The sequence below is a fragment of the Diabrotica undecimpunctata genome, chromosome 3 (assembly GCF_040954645.1).
Source record: "Diabrotica undecimpunctata isolate CICGRU chromosome 3, icDiaUnde3, whole genome shotgun sequence".
Taxonomy (NCBI): domain Eukaryota; kingdom Metazoa; phylum Arthropoda; class Insecta; order Coleoptera; family Chrysomelidae; genus Diabrotica; species Diabrotica undecimpunctata.
In genome coordinates this window covers 32,674,232-32,691,980 of record NC_092805.1, presented here as the reverse complement: position 1 = coordinate 32,691,980, position 17,749 = coordinate 32,674,232, and the positions used below count along the sequence as shown (strand labels likewise).

Below are 17,749 nucleotides of genomic sequence, written 5' to 3'. Positions count from 1 at the left end.
ATTTTCTCAACTCTGCTTTATGGGATAGAAGCATGGACACTTAACGCGTCGACTACTAAAAAGTTGGAAGCATTTGAACTATGGGTGTAGAGAAGAATCCTGAAGATATCATGGACCGAGCATGTAACAAAGAAAGAAGTCATGGGAAGAGTCAAGAAAGGAATGGAAATATTGGAAACCATCACGACATGAAAGCTACAATACCTGGGGCATATTATACGTAATGAAAGATACAACATACTTTAATTAATTATACAAGGGAAAATCCAGAGCAAGAGAAGTGTAGGAAGGAGAAGAATCTCATGATTGCGTAACTTGAGGGAATGGTACGGATGCACATCAATCGAACTATTCAGAGCGGCAGCATCTAAGATCAGAATAGCCATGATGATTGCCAACCTTCGTCGCGGAGATGACACGTAAAGAAGAAGAAGAAAAAGAAGAATATACTTGTAGTATGCTCTAGAAGTTTGGCTGGATTAAAATGCTTAATAAAAAAAGAATTGATTTTGAAATGAGAGGAGGATTTTGTATTTTTACAAAAATTCACTTTTTTTTAATTAATCGAAAAATATTAGAGAGATGCAAAATTTTGCATGTAAAATATAAAATTTTTAGAAAGGCAAAACCTATAATTTTGTACTTTACAAAATGCATTGCGTATCTCTAATAATTTACTATTTATTTGAAAAAAAAATAGAATTTTTTTTTTAAAATACAAAAATTATTTCACTTTAAACTCAATTTTTTTCAGAACTAAACATTTTAAATATGCCAAATTTCTAGAGTATACTATAAATACATTAATAAAGTGAGTGGATTTTAAGATGGTAACGATTATTTTTAATTAGGGTGGTAATTAGGGGGCGATTTTCACGTTTATTTTTCTCTGAAAAAAATAAGGACGAACCTTATTTTTGTTCATAACTCATTTAGGAATGGTTCTAGAGACTGATAAAAAATAAAAATAAAAAGTTTTCACGAAAAATGTGATGGTTTCTTTATATTTCCCGGTAAAACTTAAATTTTGGCTTTTGACGAAGAAAAACCAACTTTTAAAATATTTCTCCGCTTGTATTCTGGCTACAGACGCCATAAATCCACCATTCTTTTTGTGTTTTTACTGTCTACATTTTTTTAAGAACGATTTTTTTGATAAAATACATGCTTTTTGTGTAATTAGCAAAAAACCGTTTGAAAAAGTGATTTTTTTTATTAAAAAATTGACATTTTCACTTGAAAATATCTCGAAAAGTATTGACTTTCAGAAGAAAATGGATGGCACAAAAGTTGCTTAAAATTGATTAATATATTTATTCCCGGTATTATTTTTAATAAAAAAAATTTCACCCCCAAGAAAGGGTATCATTTGGTATCACCTTAGGGTAAAAGCACTATATGGCGCAAGGTCAACTTTCAAGTTGAGGGTAATTAGAACTTATAGCCAAATTTTTATGCAAGTTGGTGCAGGCTCACAAAATTATGCGGGAAAATGGTCATTGACCGGCCTACAAATAAAATCAGCACCGTTTATGCACCAAATGACTGCTTTTTATTTTAATCCATATGTTCTTTCACCTACGGTAGACTGGATATTATTTTCAGATAGTAAATCTTTATTGTCTGCTCTACTATTTCGTTTTACTTAACCTCACCTATCGGCATTTCGCAGAAATGCAAAACATTCTCAAACCACATATTACTATCCACTATCTCGCACTGTATTTAGTATTATCGAGTTTTCCACCTTGAAAAGTCAATAAAACGTTATTGACTTATTTTATTAATAGCTGTATTTACTATAGTTGCCAATGGCAACTCGTCAGTGCAAGATTCTTTACATAATACCACATTAGGTATTACGAAAACATCACTTTATGTAATTTCAGTAATTACAAAATTACCACTATGTGTCACCGTTAAATTCTCTCAAGATTTTCATTACTCTTCGTAACTGAAAAATAATGAATCGACATGGAACTGAGTTTTATTTATTACAATAGTGTTTATAGTGTTAATAATATAAGATTTTTATCACGTAATTATTAATATGTGTAAAAAGTTATCTTGAACGCAATTAGCTCTCAGTTTTTTACAGAACATCAGGTTCTTAATTAGTCTTCTTTTTTTGTCTTGTAATAAGACGAGGTCCTATCGTTTCTGTTCTTGATCCTGGTTTTTGTCTTTCGGTCTATTTTGCAATTAGATCTGGACCCATCCGTTCTACGTGGTCTTTAACAGTCATCTGATAGCTCCCTGCAATCTCAATTCTCTTGTGATGTCTCTGTGCAATCTGTCTCAGAGTGTCCTCGTGGCGTATCCCATCATTTATTGTGATCCCCTTTATTGTTCAGAAAGTTTTTATTCGTATTATTCTCATTTTCCTTTTTGTTTTTAATGTTTCAGTTCTTGTCTTAGCAAAGTACGGGCCCAACGCAGGTCTTGCAGATAAATTCGCATCTTATTCTCTATGGTAATGTACAGTGCCGGCAAAAAAAATCTTTAAGCAGTGAATAAAACACATAAATTAGGATAATTGACAAGCTAGATGGCAAGCTGGATTCTCTTGGACATGGATTAAGCAAGGTTCAAGAAATATTCTTCTTCCATGGCCACCCACAACCTCTTCAACTTCTCTTTCAGCTGATTTATGTTGATCGGTCGACACTCTTGAACCCTATTTTTCATTATATTCCAGGCGTTCTCGATGGGATTAATGTCGGGCGAGTTACCTGGCTATTCTAATACGTTCATATTGTAATCATTCAACAACTTTGACACTGTCAACACTTTGGCCTTGAGAACAGGGGCACCATCGTGCATAAAGAAGTCACATTCGTGAATTTCCTACAAATTCAATAAATGTTGTTCTAGAACGGTCACATAGTTGCTTGTTCTCATTGTACATTCTTTAGCAAGAAATACAACCCTGCTCTTCCATTATTTCCACTAAACGCACCACATACCATTACACTTTCAGGATGTTTGACGGTTTTAACTATGAACTTTGGATCATACGTTGACGCGGTGTGTGAACGACGAACAAATTTGGAGCTTTCTCTTACTAACCTAAACGTACTTTCGTCACTAAATATGACTTTTCATTGTTCAGGTGTCCAATGCTGATACCTTTAAAAAAAGTATTAGCACTCCCCTCAAATGCTAAACAGCTCAGATAGAACGCAATTCAACGCAGAACATGCAATTTTTCTTCGAATTTAGTGATTTATTTATGTAAAGATGTATGTAAAGATGCGATGTAAAGATTTTTTCTGGTGCCACTGTATTTATCTCCATATTATGTTCCCTAAGTTATGGTGTTACCGTCGCAAGCTCAGAATCCCGTGGACAGCACACATATCTAACGAACGCGTGCTAGAGACCGTGCACAAAGAGCGAGCATTGATCAACATCATCAAAATGGGAAAGGTCCAATACTTCGGTCATATAATATGAGGACCTAAATATCGCTTACTCCGGTTAATCATTCAGGGCAAAATCAAAGGAAAACGTTGGGTCGGAAGAAAACACCTGTCCTGGCTGCGTAACATTAGACAATGGACAGGTCGAACGGTCGAGGAACTGTTTCATCTAGCTGCCGACCGAGAATCATTATTTCATCAGCTAAATTCAAATTTGAATACACAATTTTAAACCTCTAATCTTTTAAAAACAAATTTATCTAATTTGCTTTAAAGGGCTATGTAGATTGATAGAGTCTCTAATGAGACTTAGTAAGAAGGAACAGGTAATGCAGACCTGCTAGTTGCATAATAAGCCGCCGTCTGTAAAGAAAATTAAAGAAAATAGTTTTTTTACAAGATTGGAGATACAATAACTGCGTCACTGATGTGCAACTTTTGAAACTGAGAGCGACACGAGCACATGAAGAAATCATATACGCTACGGGAAATTTGTCATAAAAGACGCGATAAAACATAAGTAAAGTTCATGAAAATTTATTGTCTTCGTTTGCCATTAGTTCGCCCTTGGTGGGAATTTTTAATGTTACCGTTGATTTATAGATTATAGGATTTATAGTATTTGTATTACGATATTAACACGCAAATTTTTATTCTACACTCATGGACAAAAATATGGAATATTTTAATTGGATATGTTAATTGGACTATCGAGCAGTGAATACTATTGTGCAAAATGTTTTCTTCGCACATTAGACGAGAATTCAGTTATGGAAGCCACATGGACGAAATTTCGTTTACAGAATATATGGCGAACGGTATGCCAATTATAATCTGATACAGAGCATTATTTTTGTTGGTAGCATAGTGCTATGGGACGGTATATTTTGGGAAGGACATTGTCGAGGTGTTTGGGCGAATACATCTGATATGTACATTCAAATCATTATAGAATATAATTTTTTACCATTTGTCGGCCATATTGGATATGACATATTCGTACTAATGCGCGATAATGCAAGTCCTCATGTCGCTAGAATATTGAATGATTACCTTGATGAGGTCCAGTTTGAAAAATTTTATTGACCACCATACAGCCTGGATTTAAATCCAATCGAGCAATTATGAGACACCTTAAAACGTCACATTTGGAAAAAACATCCTGTTTCTATGATACTAAATGTACTAAAAGCCTCACAAGAAGAATGGAATGCTGTTACTCAACCTTTCATTCAAGATTTAATGTAGAGCACTCCACGACGGCTATCCACGACACCCAAACAGTGACTCAAGAGGTATTTAGCAGATCGCAATCGATTCTTTGAGATTTCAATTTAAAGATATATTAGATATATTAAAAAAAATTCAACATTTATCAAAATTGTTATTAAAAAAACCGTTTGGAAAGGGGTGGATTTTTAGCTTATAAACATTTAGAATAACTTTAATATTTTCTATGTCAAGCTCTTGTCAGTAGGCTCATTGAAACGATCGAGAAACAACACAATCTTTAAAAAAAGAACTTTCTATGACCAGTAGGAACAAATAATGCAGCTTTTTTTTCAAATCAAATTTTTATTGTTTATTAACATTAAGAGCTGAAAATTAAACAGATTATAAACGAAAAACTAAATTTTAATATCCATTGGAGTAAAAAGTTATAACCCGTTAAAGTGATGTAAAATATTGCTTGTAAAAGCTCCGTTTTTTAGAATGGAACTTCAAATTGGAGCGCGTTGATAAAATTTGCTATATCTCGGATTTATATGGCACGCATAAGCTTTATTTTTTTAAATTGTGGTAGCTCGATAAAATAATGAGAACTTTGAGAACTAAGAGTTTTCTTACAAGATATTTGTAAGAAATATTTAAATTTTATTAATTAATGTATATTATTTATATAAATATGTATACAGGATTGACCACTCAAAAGAGTCCACCCTGATATTTGGAAATATTCATTAGATTTTGTCAAAATGCTAAAACAGGTAGATGGAAAAAAATATTTATTTATTTTCCCGGAATTTTCCGATTTTTTCGGGAGGTAAAAGTAGACCAGTTATTGTTTTCTGGAGCTACCCCAATTAAAAAAAAAATAATGTTCTGCGTGCCATAGAAGGTGAGATATTGCAAATTTTTCAGCAAGCTTCAATTTTAAGTTTCATTCTAAAAAAACGGAGCTTGTAAAGTTCTGCACTTCACTTTAAAAAGGTGATATTTTAGGAGTAGGTACGATAACTGTAATGGATTATAGCTTTTTACACCATATCTGTATATGCCATATATAAATTGGATCAGAAAATCTACATCTTCACTTGATCAGTTCAGTTTTCAGCTCTTAATGTTAATAAACAATGAAAATATGATTTTAAGAAAAATATGTTATCTTGGTTTCTATTGGTCATAGAAGGTTTTTTTTTAAATATTTTATTGTTGTACAATATTTTCAATGAGTCTACTTATCAGGGCTTGACATAAATAATATCAAAGTTATTATAAATGTTTATAAGTTGAAAAGTCAGCCCTTTTTCAAACGGTCTTTTTTAATTTTGTTAAAATGTTGAAATTTCGTTAATATATCTTAAAACTGAAGCCTCAACTAATCGATCGAGAATCGATACATAGTCACTGTTTGGACAAGTACAGTTGTTTAAATAATCGCTCTCCGATAAACAATTTGAATAATTTACAAACTATTTGGTCGATCTAGGTGAGACTTAGCACACTTCAATAACTCATTAATTGTCATAATTCAAGTAGCTATATTACATATCAATATTCAAAAAACAAAGTTATTAATATTTATAACAATATTGTTTGTGTCAATGGTCATTGCAGCCGAGACACATTAATTTAAATAAAAAAAAAATATTTATAAATTACTGCAAAAATAAGGGTTTTTTGAAATTATCTCTAAAATGTATAAGAAAGATTTTATAGGCAAAAAATTATTTCAATTGTTATGATTGTTTAAAAAAATAAAGCAACATCAGCTATACGTCTTCATGGATTTATCATCAGCTATCACTCATAAACCTTTTAGAACTTTCAAATAGCTGTATAAAATTTTTACGTGAATTGGGAACAATGATTTTTTCACAGATAGACAGTGATAATATATTACACCTCTTCAATCATAGTAAAATATAATTTAATAGTTTTGTTTAAAACACAAGGAATGTCTTGTCGACTATAATTAATCGAGTCATTCAGTGTAAGCTCATGAACAATGTTAATACTAAATTATTACTTATAATTTTCCAGCATTATTTCGAATTTCGTCAGAACAACACAATTGCGATTTGTGTTTCCGCGCGAATAAACTCAAAATTTTGTTACAAGGTTAGAACGAAAACAATAGTATTTAAAAAATGAAAGGTTACATACTTTTTAAACGGTTTAATTAGTTTGGTTTTTGTTTTGGCGTGGCTTGTGTAAGTTTGATCGTGTAATGTTTTTTGACGTTGACTTTCTTGATAATCGCTCGAGTGTTTCAGCAAAGTTGTGTCCACCAATTCCTATGTAGAATCCGGAAATGATGACTAACACTTTGGCAACAGTTTTTATAGACAGAAATTGTCATACAATTTTTTTATAATTTATTTGCGTAAAAAATATAAAGTGAGGGGAAAAATTATCGAATAAATTCATTTTTTCGAGAATGGGCGATTTTAGAGACAAATCTTGGAACAGGTCGATTTTTGACTAAATTGTGGCGTTTTTCATATCTTGAGCACAAAAATTATTGCTAATGGTCCTATTTAAAATATTGTATGGGTATTTTCAAGGACTATTCACAGTCTGGTGTTAGGATTAGTAACTCCTATTCCTGCTCCATGCGTTTTTGACCAATCAGTATAAAATGACAAGGCGCCTACTGTGATTTGTGCAATTTCGTCTTTTGTCAACTTAAACGCGTTTATTATAATATCTAGTTTGAGCTCGAAATCTTATTTTGTAGGCATATGTGAGCATCTTCATGGATTGCGTTATTACAACCCTTAAAATCTGGATATGTAGTTAGATCGCCGGGAGTTAGATGCTGAATACACATTAGCTTAAAGGGGCTTTCTAAAATGATCCTCTTTTTTGCCTAGGAGGACGTGCAATATTACCTTTAAAGCTGAAGTCGTCCACAATCTCATTGCACCCGTAATTCCTAAACATTCGAGTCTTCGCACTATTTGCAACTCTATCATTGCCTTTTTATGTTGTTTTTTCCAACCACACCAGCGGATTTTAAGTAACTATCGGTCAAATAAACGTTATAGCCGAAAACCAAGAGATCATTTTAATTTTTGCCACCAAGTCTTAACCACACCGAAGGGTCCTTGTTGCTTTAGTGACGATATTTGCGTGGTGAGCATTCCAAGTTTCTTATGAAGATTAACTTCGAGATACTTAACCTGTTCTGAGAATGATCGTGTTGTTTTCTTCTATTGGTTATTGGAACAAGTGTCATTTGATTAAGATTAATAAAAGTACTTCTTTCCAACCACTATCAATCACAGTAGAGGTGATAAGCTTCCTTCTTGGTATTAAGGTTGATCTTATAAAATAATGTAATCGTTATACACAATGCCACTTTATTCGCAATTAACAAACAAACTTTCATTCACTTAAAGTTAAAGTTTAAATAAATAGTTACTGATAAACAGCTATGCAGCTAGACAAAATAAAAAATTTATAATGGAAGGTGTTCGGGAATCTATGACGCACTCATTGACAACGATAACTGCAGGCCGCTGGAGGGATACTGTGATTAATGTGAAAAGTGAAAAGAAAATTTGAGTTTTACACACAGGTAGAATCTGTTTAATCTTCCAAAAATTGACAAAAACCTTCTTCTTCCGACTGTTTAAAGAATATAAGTTCAGAAAGAAGAGATTTTATTTTATATGAAACACATTTCAATAATTTGACTGATCCATTTTTAAACTTATCAAATGTTTTGGAAAAGATTTGGGTCCTAGGGAAAATGTAACGTTGCCAGTGTGTATGATTTAACTTGAAGTTATCTGCAATTTTGTAATTGATATCTTTCTCTAACGGTTGATAATGTCTAAGATCAACAATGACGTCGCAGATTAAGGCGATGTAACTGTCAACAATGCCATTGTTCGGATAGTTCTTTTATTTATGTTATCTATAGGACAGTTTTATAAGGGAACTGACATATAAAGCAGAGAATAGAATTGTTTGTAGTATTATTAGTGGAAGGCGCTTTTATGTTTACTTTTTGTGAATTAAGAATAATTTAGTTTAATTCAATTTGGTGACAGATAATAAATATGGCTAACAGTAATAATAGTAAACCGTATATTACAAAGAAACGTCACAATTTAACACCCGAAGAAAAAACTATGATCGGAAATGAAGAAGGATTTCGAATCAGAGAACAAAAATTTGGCAGGATTTAAATGTGAAAACAAACGACAAGCTTTCCTGGATGGTTTGTCGACAGGTTTTAGCCTGGAAGCCCCATCTGGAAAGGGAAGACACTTTATTAGTAGCCATATTGGTAGCGACTCGGGATTTGTTTAAAACAATTTAAATGCATTTGTTTCTAAAAGGACTGGAGATTACCATAAGGAAATGGATGCAGATTAATATAAAAAATGGTTTTTAGATATTCTGTTAAAAGTTGAATCAGGCTCACTATATGTCTATTCATCACTAAACATCGGACGAAATAGAAATACGTAGAGGCGTACGACAAGGTTGTATATTGTCACCGCTCTTGTTTAATATCTACAGCGAACAAATATGCCAAGAAGCTCTCTCACATGCAAACGAAGGGATAATAGTCAATGGAGAAGTTATAAACAACATTCGATATGATGACGATACTGTGATAATGGCAAGAAGAGCGGAAGATCTACAACATCTAGTTGAAAGTATGAATGAGATATGTAATAACTACGAAATAAGGATGAACGTCAAAAAAACCAAATATATGACCTTCAGTAAGAATCCAATACATGACACTAGTATCGCAATAAACGGTACCCAACTCGAAAAAGTAAGCGAATACAAATACTTGAGAACCCTCATCAATGAAACAGGTGACCAAAATCACGAGATAAAAGGACGTATTGAAATTGCCAGGTCTACCTTTATAAAAATGAAAAAATTATTTTGTAATCGTGATATTAGTATTCAGCTACGAACTAGAATGTTAAAATGTTATGTATTCAGTAATTTGCTTTACGGTGTTGAGGCATGGGCTCTTAAACAGAGGAATGTTAAAAATCTTGAAAGCTTTGAGATCTGGTGCTACCGCCGTATACTAACAATAAGTTGGGTGGATAAAATTACAAATGAAGAGGTAATACGCAGAATAAGTAACGATTCAGAAGTTATACTGAATATAAAAAGAGAAAACTTGAATACTTAGGCCACCTGATGAGAGGAAAAAAGTACACATTCGTACAAAATATAATGCAAGGAAAAATTCAAGGACGCAGAAATCCAGGCCGTAGAAGAATGTCCTGGATGAGAAATTTAAGAGAGTGGTTTGGCTATACCACTAACGAATTATACAAAACAGCAATAAATAAAATTCGAATCGCCCTAATTATATCCAATCTCCGATAGGAGAGGCACTCAAAGAAGAAGAAGAGGCCTGCGTACTATCAGACATTATGAAATGCAGTATAAATAGTAAAAACTTTACTGTTTTGTTACCTTTTTTTCATCTAACTGTGAATTTATAATTAATAATATTAATATTAACATAAAAGATTAATAATATTAATATAAAAGCTTGTTAATTTTAAATATCACTTTTTAACATTCTATTGTGGCTTTATCTTTGGTTTATGACAATGAGAATGGACGGTATGTAGAAAAATAACTCTACAGAGTAAATATCGACCCAATGGGGTGACTAACACCCACTAACACTAGTGACTAACACTCCATAAAATGCCCTAGATTACTAATAACAAAAACCCGCACTATGGTCTGGACTTCGAGTAAAATAAAATACCTTATAAAAAAATATGCATAATCAATGACCTTTAAAAGAATTTTAACTATTGGATTGGATTGTTCCTACTTGTTAATTAATTCCTACTTGCTTTTGTTACAATTGCAGTTGTTGAACAAGTGTTTTAAATACCTTATGAAGTACAGAGCTGTATTCGAGTATTTGCCTCAGAGATAAGATCATTTTACTTGTTTAACATTTTTTTTTTAGTTTTAGATTGTTTACGGTAAGATATGTTTATTAAAGAATATAATAAAAAAATTTTGTATTTTTTTTAAATCGGGCTTAGGTGCCCATCCAGCCAGCAGCAAATGTGTAACTAAACTAACTACACTACTATTCTGGAAATTAAAAGAAGAACTACGATGGGAAAGGTACCACGATTACTTTTTGCTCCTAGGGGTCATTCAAAATGACACAGCCAGAAAGGGTAGACCACAGAAAATATAGGTAAAAAGGTAAAATATTTGGCGATTCAGCAGAAGTAACACCTACACTAAAGTTTTAAATTATAAATTTTAATAAACTGAAGAATAATTTTATCCACCTTGTACGTATTTAATAATAGCAAATATAGTAGATTAAAAGGGGCGTATATCATCATCATCATCATGCAACCTCTTCTGTCCACTGCTGGACATAGGTCTCTCCCATTTTTCGCCACTCTTCACGGTTCTGTGCTTCAAAGGGGGTATAAGTTTTGCAATAATACACTATTGTCTATTATAAGTTCCTGTCTTTGTATTTCAAATTTACTAGCATAAAAAATGTGATCTAAGTCTCAAACCACATTACAGGTTACACGAAGTTCGGTGTTGACTGCACCGATTTTATATAGTGTTGAAGGAAGCTTGCATGTCCGAATTTCAGCCTACAATAATGGTCACAATATCATTTTCTGTAAAATCATAATCTGGATGCCACAAAACTGTCGGAATACTTGGATGTAATAGTATATATCGTGTGAGGTTATTAGAGCAATAGTTTTTCCAATGCAATTCTCATTTTCCCTAAAAGTTACTTATAGATAATTAAATATTAATTTAGAACTTACAAAACATCGGTAAGCAGATTGTAAGATTCACCTCTAAAGAACATGTCGTTCTGTATCATCTATTCTATTGTTTCCCCAGAGATGTTCTTGAGGAGATAATTGAATAGATTTAAGAAACCTTAGATTAATGTAAGATGTCAAGTTAAATTAAAATGTAAGAAAACCAAAGGTAAAAATTAAGTGAAGCTGGATGGTTGTTGTACACATTATAAGAAAAGCTCAATTATATTGACGACAATTAAAAATATGGGACAAAAAAAAAAAAATAGTGAAAACATTGATCAACACACTTAAATTAAAGTTAAGATGATTTTATTATCTGATAATTAAATATCAAATCTCGTAGAATTAGCTGTCTTTGTTTTTAATAAACATTCATACTTCTAAAATTTAGTGGCGTTGAGGTCTCAGCTAAATAAATGGGTCTATTTCACTATTCGCTATCATATATCCTTTTCTAAAAGTGTTGTGTTCTATCGAAAATAATTCAATCCAATAATCAGCGCTTTTTGGACTTTGTTCTCACTTTTTCTGAAAAGTGCTGTCTCTATAAAATTGCTCTAAGTTTTCTAGTCAAAAAGTTATGCGACGACTTTTTTTTCCCATAAATATTACGTTGCATAATAAGCTATAGCATTTTTTTGTTTATTTACTTAGTAGCTTTAAGTGATATATAGAGTCCAAAAATACTTTTGTTTAACTTTGTCAAACCATGAAATTTATAGCAGATGGAGTTAGGTCCAAATTTTTGATGCTTCCAGTTTCTTATATATAGTATCTGTCTGTGTCATTGCCTTGGTTTCATATGCATATGTTAGTATAGTGGAGACATAGTATCTTAGAATACGAGTCCTTAACGGTAATTTGGTATCGCGGTTGCATAATACGTTGTTTAGTATCTCGAGCATATTCTACTCGAGATCTTATCTAATATTTTTACTAATAAATCCGTTATATTAGTTTTCCATTACATTCGACCTAACACGTCCCTTTGCTTGCTTATTACCAGCCACTTAGTCCCCTAGATGGTCAACTCAAGTCCAATCTTTCTACTATTGCCTGCCAAGTAATTTAGAAGGCTCCCAGTGTGTTTACAGAGTACAAGTTGAATAGGACGTGCGTGTTAGACTCCATGTATGATTTTAGCTCATGTAACATACCGTTACAGAACGGTAGCGGGTAGTACTCCTCTACGATCCCGGTAGAGTACAGGCTGTTACAGGGAGTGGCGTCACTGCCGTATGCCAGCTACTGACTTTCTCCTATGTCCAAGGCTTCGGGAGAGGCCAGGTCCCCAACCTATCTTCCTACCCATTTTTCAATCCTTACCACATCCCGATAAATCCCGCTACCAATCCGCACTGACCAGCGTGGTAGTGAAATGAAATTTTCCCCGTAAATGACACACACAAATTAGAAAAAGGCCTTTAGTCCCCGGCGGCCCAACGGTCCCTGGTGACGGTAGCCACCAGATTGGACCAAGGGCAAAGAGTGCAAAGAATCACCGGGATAGACACGGCTATCATGGACAACGAACATTGCATATTGCCACTTATAACGTAAGAACGCTTGCAACTGAAGCTCATTGAATTACAGGAAGAACTTAACTGCATAAAATGGGATGTATTGGGACTTTCCGAAATACGAAGAAAAGGAGAAAACAAATTGGTTTTAAAATCAGGGCATCTGCTACATTCCATTGGAGAAAACGATAAGGCAGTTGGCGGCATAGGCTTTCTCGTGCACAAGAAACACCTAGATAAAATTATAAAAATAGAGAATGTAAGCTCAAGAGTTGTGTACCTCATATTAAAACTGAACGAGAGACGCACTATTAAAATTATCCAAGTATATGCACCCACGATGAGCCATAGCGATAATAAAATCGAAAACTTTTATGAAGATATAAATAGAGCTATAGAGCGAGATAAAACCTAATATAGATAGACACCTAATCTTAATGGGTGATTTTAACGCTAAACTTGGATTTAAAGAAGATAACGCAGAAGTGGCTATGGGCTCATTTGGATACGGTGACCGAAATTATAGAGGAGGTGAGCTACTACATTTTTTGTTGCATCATCGGCTTCAAAAAGAACCAACAACGTAAGTAGACGTGGGCTAGTCCAGATGACATAACAAAAAACGAAATTGATTTCATCATCACAAACAGAAAAAATATTAGATGTTAGAGTAATTAATAAAATCACTGTTGGGAGTGACCATCGGTTGGTTAGAGCAAAAATAATGATCAACATTAGACGATACAGGACAGCAATGATAACAGAAAGGCATTCTAATAAATTGAAATCGATAGAAGATAGAGTAGCTTATCAGATTTTCATAACTTCAGAACTGAAATAAGTAGAACATCTAAATGAAAATGCATTAGATATAGAGGTGACAAACATGCGAATAAATAGTGCGATTCGAAACGCTCATAGAAAATATAAGGAAAAAGGAAAAAACAAGATGGAAAAACTCACCCAAGCTAGTAAAGATCTTATAAACAAAAAAAGAGAATTGAAAGACAAATACACAGATAATTTTATAACGCTTAGACAGTTAAACAAAGATATCACAAAATCCATTCGAAAAGATATCAGAAATTACAACACTGAATACATAACTCAAGCCATTGATAAAAATAAAAATTTAAAGGTTCTGCGCCGACAAATGACTGAAGGATCGAAAAATATTTGTAAACTTGTAAATAAAAAAGGAGAAACTACAACAAATAAAGAAGATATTTTAAAAATTGCTCAAGATTTTTACTCAGAATTGTATAAGCGAGAAGAACTTCCAGATCCTGATCAAAATCAAATACCAAAAGTTCAAAATGTAGGCTCAGAAGACATCCCAGATATCACAACAGAGGAAATAAAATCAGCTCTCTCGGAGATGAAAAACAATAAAACACCTGGAGAAGATGGGATAGCCATCGAACAAATCAAAGAAGGAGGAGGAACGTTATTAAATGTGTTGAAAAAGATATTCAATACTTGTTTGACAAGAGGCGTAACCCCCTCCCAGAAGCATAATGCAATAATTATTATATTCATTTTATCCTTGCCAATTTGCTATTTGCTATTTAATATTGTAATTATTTTCAATCTTCATATGGCAAGGAAATATTTTATAATATATGCAGTTGCTAACACAAGTTTTATTGTTTTATTTTTTTTTTGCCTAATACTAATTTTTGTTCACCTTTTTGGGGAGAACTTCCCGAACCACATGGTCGACCATTGGTAATAACATACTGAAGTAGGTGACCGCTGCTATGGGAACTCAACATATCCCTGGAGTTTAATACCAATATCAACAACTGGAACTAGCAACCAACAACTACATTCTGCAATCCTGTCTAAATATTTAAAGACGACATTAGAAGTTATAAGTATTATTTTCTTTTTTGTAAAGCTGTAGGCAAGATTAGCTTTGATTTCAATTTCATATTAAAATTTCAATTTTAAATATTTGTCATGTATAGTAAATATGACTAGTTAATACCTTAGTTTATTTGTCTCAGCCAAACTCATTTTTCAGATTTACTTTTAAGATAAGACGTTCTCGCACCCAAGAAACTGAGCTAGACGAAGCATAACAATTGTCCCAAAAATAATATTGTGAATTTTATTGTTCTACATTGACTCCCAACTTTCGTAGGTAGTTATATTGTTACCCATTGACACCCACTGTTTAGGATGGGTCGTTCGATTGTTACACTCTCTTACTAATTAATTTCGAATTAAAAAATTCTGAAATTTTTTTCTTGGTGAAACTCTAACTCGAATATCTTTGCACGACAGGGATGAATGCTGTCCACTATACTACATAGAAATTTATTTTAATATTTTCATCAAAATCACACTATCATAGTATAATGCTAAAAAGAACGGAACTATTGCCATAAACACGCAAAAACGAAATATAAAAACAACATAAGACAGCCAGTTAAGTGTTATGATGATTGATATAACAAAAAAAAACAAAAAAACATAAACAAAAAGAGCCTGAGTAAAAACGACACGAAACGATTAAGTACGAGTTCAACTTTTTTAAGAATGATTTTTTATGCTCTATTATATGATTTAACAGGATGACTCTGTTTGTCTGATGTAAAGTTGTAAATAATTTCCACAAGAAAATCTGTAAATACCGCTTTCTAAACAACCCTTCATTTTTAATTTTTATAGTTATTTTTAGAGATTTTGTTACAGCAATCACACAGCTATAAATTCTAATAAAAATTTATAAAATAAAAAGAGAAAAACTGCTAAGTAGCCACCTGCTTTATGTTTGGCATTGTTAATAATAGGAAAGGACCTATTATTATCAATCGAGCACTGCGTCCAGTCAGAAAAGATTAATAACAATTAACTCCTTTCACGTGGAATGATTTACGAAAAATTAAACGTCACTCTTAATGGTTTTTACGCCAATCGATTGGAATTGTTTATTTTGAAAAACACGTTCTCCACCAAGTCACTGGTCTTTTGTTTATAAATGAACAGGTGTTTCTTGAGATTAACAGCCTACTGAATTAATGAGTTATTCTGTACTTAGTTCATTTACATTCGCTCGTAGGTACTAATAGAGACGACAGAGACGGATTTATACAAGATATTATTGTATTAAATAGAAGTAAGCATATGGAATATTTATAGGGAGCATTTCAAAATTCTTGCAAAAATTCATATGGTTCACAACACCGATATTTAATTAAAAATGCGAATTTTTAACTGATTCTTAAAATAAGCAAAACATGTCTCTTTTGTAATTTTTTTAAATGTGGCTGAATTTGGTTTGTACAACGTTGAGTATTTCCCTTAAGGTAAAGCTAATTTTAAGTTTGATGGTATAAACGCTAAACAGCCATATAATCCCCCATTAATGATTAACAAAAAGGCAAAAGTGTTTAACCAGGAAATGACCAATGCAATAAATGAATTATTTCTCGGAATGTGATACTTTAAGACTTATTGAAACCATAATTCACGATGAATGCCATCTTTAAAAAATATTCCTTTATCTTTTATCGATTAATTATGGATTTTTTACGTCACTCTTATTGGTTATACCATTCCATAGCACTGATGAAGCGCACAAATTCTATAAAGCTAGTTGAGTTCAAATATGTGTCAAAATTGATTTGAGTGAAACCCCAACCTGTTTATAAAGCAGGTTTCAGTATCCTTTGTTTTGGCGCCTACTATACGAGCACGCAAAAATACTCAAGGCTTTTAAAATATTATTTTTATACTTCTGAGATAAATTACATATCCAATATTAGTAGTGTGAAGAAGAATTTAAAAATCATTTTGTGGTTAAAAAATTTGAATATCTGCTTTCGCATGAACATCACAACTAATAGGCGGTTCTATAAGAAAAACAGAATTTTATGGTTTGAAATACACTTTATTATTCAGTATAGTCTCCCTGAACATAATACATATGTTCTAACGAGATTTCAATTTATGAATTCTACCCCTGGAATGAGAATGAGCAAAATACGCTTCCACAGCTCTCATCATTTGATGAAAAACACTTTCCACGCATGAATTTTTTTAAACAGGTTTTTAAACAGATGATACTTGCTAGGAGCCAAATCTGGTGAATAGGGTGGATACTCCAATAATTCAAACTTTAATTCATGGCTTTTAGCATTGAACCTGGTGCATTGTCCTAATAAAAAAAATTTTTTTCTGCAAATTGGGTCCGTTTTCGCGATTTTTTTCTTCAGATAGTTTTAAAGGTTAGAATATTATTCAGAATTTATTGTTTTGTAAGTTTTCGAGTAATCCATAAATAAATTTCCTTCAGCATCCCAAAAGCTGATGCTAAAAGCTTTTTAGACGATTTCTGGACACGAACTCGTTTGGGAACCGAAGAACCAGGTTCACAATACTCTTTAGCCTCTTGTTTTGATTTAGGATCATAGTGATAGACCCAAGTTTCATATATAGTGATGAATCGATGTAGAACATCCACTTTATCCTTTCTAAAACGCTTTAAATGTTGCTGAGGAAGTCGCATTCGAATATGTTTTTGTTCCATTGTTAGCGAATGCAGCACCCATCATGAACAAAGCTTTCTGAAACTCAATATTTCAGCCAAAATACTGCTTACTCTACCCAATAAGATATCTATTGTTTCTACTAAATCTCTTTTAGTCACTCTACGATTTTCCAATACGATATCCTGTATTTTTTCTACAATTTGTGATGTTACTGTTTTTGGACGTCTTTCATGTGGATCGTCTTCATGGCTTGTTTAAAT

General features: G+C 32.7%; 1 protein-coding gene across 1 annotated transcript in view; it reads right to left on the bottom strand.

The window, feature by feature from the left end:
• The window catches only part of pigs (GAS2-like protein pickled eggs), a 316,569-nt gene that overhangs the window by 55,236 nt on the left and 243,584 nt on the right, over nucleotides 1-17,749 (bottom strand). The gene's annotated exons all lie outside the window — the stretch shown is intronic.